Raw genomic sequence first — 7,344 nt, 5'->3', positions numbered from 1 at the left:
TATTTTAAAGATAAAAGAATGAAAACATATTAACAAACACACCTACGTTTGCAGAATAACACAAAAACAATACAAGCAATACAGAATTTCAGACAAGGTGATAGGAAATTAACAATGGTTGTTGTATTACATATTGTTATCTTCAAATTCGTTACTCTGGTAAACAAATATAGACTTGTAAGATTGATCAAACAATTAAACATTAATCCTTCCTTTCAATAAAGCAGTAGAAGTCAGTAGTACAACTATGGTAGCTATCCTGTGTATACATATATACATAATTTTCCCCTTCTTTCTTTTCTCTTTTCCCTCATCCCAGTTCTTTACTTTTGAGCAATTTCCTTAACTTTCACAATATCATTCTGATAATTTCAACACCTCAGTAAGGTGTTGCTGATGATCATTCTATATAAAATTCTATATTAGTTTCTCAAATATAAAATGTGAAATCAAATCATTTAGTTTTATAATAATTCAAAATATAAAATAAAAATCATAATCTAAAATATTAAATTATCCTCTATATACTTTTATTCTTTAACCATATTTTACCCACTGTATACTTTAGATTTTTGTGTGTAGACTTATTAAAAATGTGATTTATTTAAAATTTGTAATACTTTTCATGGATTGAATTCTGTCCTCCTCAAGTGCATATGTTAAAGTCCTAACAACCAGTACTGGCGTGTGACCGTATTTGGACATAGAGATTTTAAAGAGATAACTAAGGTAAAATGAGTTCATGCAGGTATGCTCTAATCTAATACGAGTTGTTTCCTTTTTAAAAAATTAATGAGCCAATGCCAATGTCTGCCTGGAACTTCTTTGTTTCTTATCCTTATTCCTTCTCTCTCTCTCTCTCTTCTAATTGCCCTGGCTAATGTTTCCATAACTATATTAAATAGGAATGGTGATAGTAGACTCTCTTGGTTGTTTCTGATTTTAGAGTGAAAGATTTCATTTTTTTACTTTATGGAAAAAAATGAAACAAAATTTCATAATATAATAATAGAATAAAAATAGCTAACACATTACATATTGTTGTCTTTATTTATTCAGAGTAAAAGATATGGACATAGAAATTCTCCAGTTGATATTAACACAAAGCTTTCTTTTGAATGAACTAAGCAATAATAGTATTATAGTGAACTCGGATTCTTTTTAGTTTTCCTTTCCTTCCTTTCCCCTTTTATTTATCTTAGCTCCTTTTTCATTTTGAACAATTTCTTCCCAATTCACAGTATCTTTGCAATGTAGCTACAAGTTTGTAAAATTTGTTAATGTATTTAACAAACTAATGTAAGCATGTGTTATATAGTCAGGAGATTTAGCACTGTGATACAGCACTTGCCTAGCATGTTTGAGGGCCTGTACCCCCCAAAGTGTGTTAATTTACATTTATTTGTGATTTTTTTCAACTCTTACCAATGTCTAGTTTCATTCAGGTATGATCAGAGGTGGTTATTTATTATTCCATTCATTTTATATTTCTTTACATATTTTTGTGTCCTATCATATCGTCCATCTTAAATAAATGTGTGCTTCAGTATATGTATGAATTGTTTTTTTTTATTTTATAGAAAAAAGGTAAAACAAAATTTCTTTTTTTATTTTCATAACAAAATGATAAGAGAATAAAAACATTTAATACATTGCATGTTATCATCGTTAAAGTAGTTGCTCAGAGTACAGAGTATGGGCATAAACATTTCTCTAATCAAAATTAGCTCCAACCTTCCCTTTCAATGAATGAAGAGACTCTAATAGTACAACTGACTTGCATTTTTCCCTTCCATCCTTTCCCCCATCATAGTTTCTTTTACCCTTTTGAAAAATTTCTTCCCATTTCACAATATCTATGGTACATTACTCTTTTAGTCTCTCACACCTGGGAGAAAATACTGTATTTACACATATGAGTCAGATTTATTTCATTATGAGTATAGTCTCAGGTTGCATTCATTTACCTATAAAAGTCTCCAGTTTAGCCTTCTTTATGGCTGAGTAGTACTCCATTGTATAAAAATACCACATCTTTTTTATCCATTCCTTGGTTGATGGGCATATGGGTTGTTTCAAAGGTTTAGCTATTACAAATTGTGCTGTTATAAGCATAAGTGCACATATATCGCTATGATATGATGTTTTTAATTTTTGTGGGAAGATACCCAAAACAGGAATAGCTGGGTTGAGTGGGAACTCTAATCCTGGCTTTTTGAGAAATCTCCATACTGATTTCATTAGTGGTTTTGCCAGTTTGCATTCACACCAACAGTGGAGGAAGGTTCCTTTTCCTCTACAGTCCCTCTAGCTTTTGTTATTGGATGAATTCTTTTTTAAATTTTATCTTAAAGAGAAAAAAGAATAAAAATAATGATAGAAAATTTCAAATTATAATAGGTAATTAACAATGATTAATATATTGCCTAATGTTATCTTCAACATAGTTGCTCAGATTACAAGATATAGGGATGAAACAATAATCAAACAATATAGGTATAAACCTTTCCTTTCAATGAGCTAGTAACAGTTAGTAGTATAACTATCTTAACCATCTTGTATATATATATATATATATTTTTTTTTTTTTCCCTCCTTTCTTTTCTCCTTTCCCTCATCCCAGTTGTTCTTTCCTTTTGAGTAGTCTCTTCCCCTTTCACAATATCTATTGTACATTTTGGATTTTATTAATTCTTTCAATTTCCTACACTAGGGAAACTATATGATGTTTACATATGTGAGTCTTATTTATTTCACTTATGAGTATGGCTTCTATTCTTTTGTGGAGTGAGATGGAATGTCAGTGTTGTTTTAATTTGTATCTCTTGAATGAATAATGATGTTGAACATTTTTTCTTAGATTTATTGCCATTTGTATTTCTTCATCTGAGAAGTGTGGATTCATCACAGATGCAAATTTTTGGGCCTTTGAATTTGGGGGATCTGACTTTTTCAAGTCTTTATATGTTCTAGATATAAGTCCTTTATCTGAGGGAAAATTGGCTAACATTTTTTCACATTCTGTGGGTTGTCTTTTTACTCTGTTGGTGATTTCTTTTGATGTGCTGAAGCTTTTTAATAGGATGAGACTCCAGTTGTTGATTCTTTTAAATATTTCTTGTGCAGTCTGGATTTTGTTCATGAACATTCTGCCTACACTTGTATCTTCAACATTTCTACCTACTTTCTCTTCCAGTAGATTAACTGTTTCTCTTTTAATATTTAGATCTTTGATCCATTTTGACTTTATTTTAGTGAATGGTGATAGACATGCATGTAGTTTTAGTCTCCGGCATGTAGAAAGCTAGTTTTTCCAGCACCTTTTATTAAAGAGTCTATGTTTTTATGAGAATATATTGGGGCCCTTTGGTGAAGATAAGGTAGCTGAGTGTGTTTGGATTTGTTCTGCAACTTCCAATTTGTAACACTAATCTGGAGATCTGGTTTCTTCCCAGTACCATGCTGTCTTTATCACAATATCTTTGTAATATAATCTCATATCAGGGATTGTGATGTCCCCTGCCTTACTTTTGCTGCCCAGAATTGCATTAGATATTCTAGGTTGATTCTGTTTCCAAATGAATTTTAGGAATGTGTTCTGTGAAGTATGTTATACCTGCATTTTCACTTAATTATAGATATTTTTTAATTTCTTCTTTAATTTGATCTGTGACCCATTGGTTGTTCAGGAGGGTGTTATTTAATTTCCATATGTTTATTGGGTCTTGTGATTTCTTTTCCCTTTGATTTCCAATTTCATTGCACTATGGTCAGATAATATGCATCAGATTATTTAAATTCCTTTGCATTTACTTGAGCATATTCTATGGCCTAGTGTATGGTCTATTTTAAAGAAAGTCCCACATGTAGCTTAGAAGAATATGCATTCTGATGTCGTTGGGTGAAACACTTTGTAAACATCTACTGAATCCATTTGTTCACAGGTTTGGTTCAGTCCTAGTATTTCTTTGATGATTTTTTGTCTGATTGATTTACCTATTTGTGACAGTGAGGTATTAAAATCCCCAATTACAATTGTGTAATTGCTTATTTGATTTTTCATGTCTATTAAAATTCATCTTATATGGTTGGGTGCTCCCAAATTTGTGCACACATATTTGTGATTGTTATCTCTTCCTCTTTAAGTTTTCCCCTAACAATATGTAGTGACCTTCTCTTTCTCTTTTGATCATTCTTTGTTTGAAATTCACATTGCCAACAGAATTGCTACCCTTGTTTTTCTTTGGGTTCCTGTTGCATGGAATATTGTTTTCCATTCTCTGACTTTTAGTCTGTGAATTTTTTTGAGTTATATGTGTTTTTTGTAGACAACATATTATTGGATCTTGTTTCCTGATCCATTCTGCTTGTCTGTTTCTTTTGATTGGTGAATTGAGACCATTTACATTGATAGTTACAATTGATATATATTGGTTTATACTTCTCATATTATTTTCCTGCTGATGGTTTCCTGTCTTTTCCCTCTGTTTAACTGATTGCCTTAGTGGTGGCTCCTGTCTATTGTTGTTCTTGAAATTGTGGTCATTTATCTCTGTCTAGAATATTTTAAGTAACCTTTGTAGGGTTGTTTTGGTGGTCATGAATTTCTTCATTTGTTCATTGTGATGAAGGTATCTTATTTCTCTATTAATTTTGAAAGATATTTTGCAGAGTACATCATTCTGGGTTGAAAGTTATTTTCTTTCAGGACTTGAAATACTTCACTCCAAGCTCTTCTTGACTTGAGTGATTGTGTTGAGAAGTCTGATGTGATTCTCATGAGCTTTCCTTTATAGGTGATCTCTTTTTTCTCTAACAGCTTTTAATATTCTTTTGTTTTGCTGAATTTCTGGGATCTTGATTATTATACGTCTGGGTGTAGATTTCTTTTGGGCATGCTTAATTGGATTTCTACATGCTTCACTTAACTCTATGCCAGGTTTTTTGGTCATGCTTTAAAATTTTTGGCTCTTCTGCAAATTTTCTTTTAAGTCATTTGTGTTGGCTCCTGCTTTTTCACTGACACCTATCAACCTTCTTACATTTTGTCCTCTAAGTTCCAGTATGTTGTACTGACACTATTGTTTAATTATAGAAACTTCTTCCTTTAGTTTCATCTGTGACCCATTGTTTGTTTAAGAGGGTGTTATTTAATTTCCATGTCTGCATGTAATTTGTGTCTTTTCTGTTGTCACTGATTTCCAATTTCATTTTGCACTATGACTTTATAATATGAATGAGAATTTTATTTCCTTTGTGTCTACTTAAGCATGTTTTATGAGCTTATGTGGTCTATTTTGGAGAAAGTCCCATGTGTGAGTGAGAAGAATGTGTGTTGTGAGATGGCTTGGATCACTTTATACATATCTACTAAGTTAGTGCTTATTGTATTTTTCAGGTCCATTAATATTTGTTTTATGTAGTTGTAGGTACTAGTATTTGATTCGTATGTATTTATGATTATTATCTCCTCTTTGGCTGTTTCCTTAACACGTATGTAAGAATATTCTATAGTCTTGGCTTGAAATCTACTTTGTCACCAAATAGAATAGCTGACTGTTCTTTTTGGTGGGTTCCCCTGGAATGTATTATTGTTTTCCATCTTTTGACTTTCAGTCTTGAATTTTTTTTAGTTAAATATATTTCTTGTATTCAGAATATTGATGCATCTTATTTCTTTACTGATTTTGCCAATCTGTTTCTTTTGATTGGATAATTGATGCCATTCACACTGGTGGTTATAATGGATATGTACTGATTTTTTCTTGCTATATAATTTTCCTGTTGTTGGCTCCCTGTCTTTCTTTTCTGTTTAATTTCTTGCCTTGCCTGATGGATTAATACCATTGGCATTATTGCAATTTGTCTCTTAGTCATCTTTGTAGTATATCTTTCAGAACTTTGTTGAGTGTTATTTTGTTGCTCTTGAATATTTTCAGGTGCTCTTTGTCATAGATGTGTCTTATTTCTCTGCAAATTTATAAGATAATTTTGTACAGTACAGCAATCTGGGTTGGAGGTTATTTTGTTTTAAGGATTGAAGTACTTCAAGGTCTCTTTGACTTAATGTTTTTATTGGGAAGTCTGCTGTGATTCTTATGAGGTTTCCTTTGAAAGTTGTTTCTTTTCTCCAACAGCTTTTAATAGTCTGGTCTTCTGCTGAATTTCTGAAATCTTTAGTATTATGTTTCTCATTGTGTTATTTTTTGCTGATCATGTCTGACTGGGGCCTTATATGAGTCCCTTATGTGAATGTCAAATTCTTTTCACATGATTGGGAAGTTTTCTGCTATTACGTTTTTGAACTTTTTTTAAAATGTCCTTTGTCTTGTCTTCTGGTTTTTTGATTGCCATTAATCACATATATTTATTTTTCCACCGCCTGATGGATTGATTTTTCATGTTCTCATGCTATTTTTAAGGGCACTTTCATTTGATGATTACCAACCACAGCTCCAATTTTTATATTTGAAATTTTCTTCACATTGGTGAGTCTGCTGGGTATGCTTTCATTAGAGTTTTTAATCTCCTGGTTATCTTTTTGTATCTGTTTTAAAGCACCCAATTCTTTCCTATGATGGGCATTCATGGTTTCCCTAAGTGGCTCTATATTTTTCTGTATTTCCTCTAGAGTCACTAAGCTTTTCCTTCATTGTGTTCAACATTTCTTTACCTACCTGTGAAATTATTTCTAATTTGCTTACATCTAGAGTTTTTTGGCCTGTTTTTTTAATTTTTGCTGCTAACACTTCATAAAATTCAAGTGAGAGGCTTTTGAATTCTTCCACCTAAATATCCTCTAGGCTCATGGTGGGCGAATTGCATGTTTTTGATTGCATTTTGCTTTTGTGTTTTCTATTTTAAGTTTTGTCTATTTGTTTTCCCCTTTGAGGCTTGAATGTTGCTTATGGTAGGTAATTTTATTACTTGTATCATGACATCTTTGTATAATGACTTCTTTTTAGAGTTGTCTTTTAGGTGTAGCTGGCTTTTGGCCCTTGAGTCTGTCTCTGGTTCTTCCCTCTTCTGTTTAATTGAGATGAGAATTTGCAGCCGGTTTAGAACAGTACCCAGTTTTTTGGTTCTAAGCTGTAGTATTTTCTACGGCCCCTAGACCATCCTTGTATTCTGATACAAGGAGGATCAGGTAAACACTACAGCTCTGTGACCTTGGTTAAATTATTATAATCAACAATAACTATAGCATCAAAGATAAACTAGAAAAGGGCAAAGTGTATTAACCAATACCTTGTCACCTTAAATCCTAAGTACAACATTTATACTTATATTACAGAATCTATGATAAATCAGAAAATTATACACAGTTACCCCTTTTCAGCCATA

The 7,344-nt window shown here is 31.9% G+C and overlaps 1 pseudogene; it reads right to left on the bottom strand.

Annotated features, from left to right (window-relative positions):
• The window catches only part of LOC102030578, a 6,191-nt pseudogene extending 2,569 nt beyond the window's left edge, over positions 1 to 3,622 (bottom strand).
• Positions 3,623 to 7,344: the final 3,722 nt, after the last annotated feature.

The sequence above is a fragment of the Chinchilla lanigera genome, unplaced genomic scaffold, assembly GCF_000276665.1.
Source record: "Chinchilla lanigera isolate Chin_1 unplaced genomic scaffold, ChiLan1.0 scaffold00161, whole genome shotgun sequence".
Classification (NCBI taxonomy): domain Eukaryota; kingdom Metazoa; phylum Chordata; class Mammalia; order Rodentia; family Chinchillidae; genus Chinchilla; species Chinchilla lanigera.
Note: the sequence above shows the minus strand (reverse complement) of the source record. Positions and strands in the feature narration are given on the sequence as shown.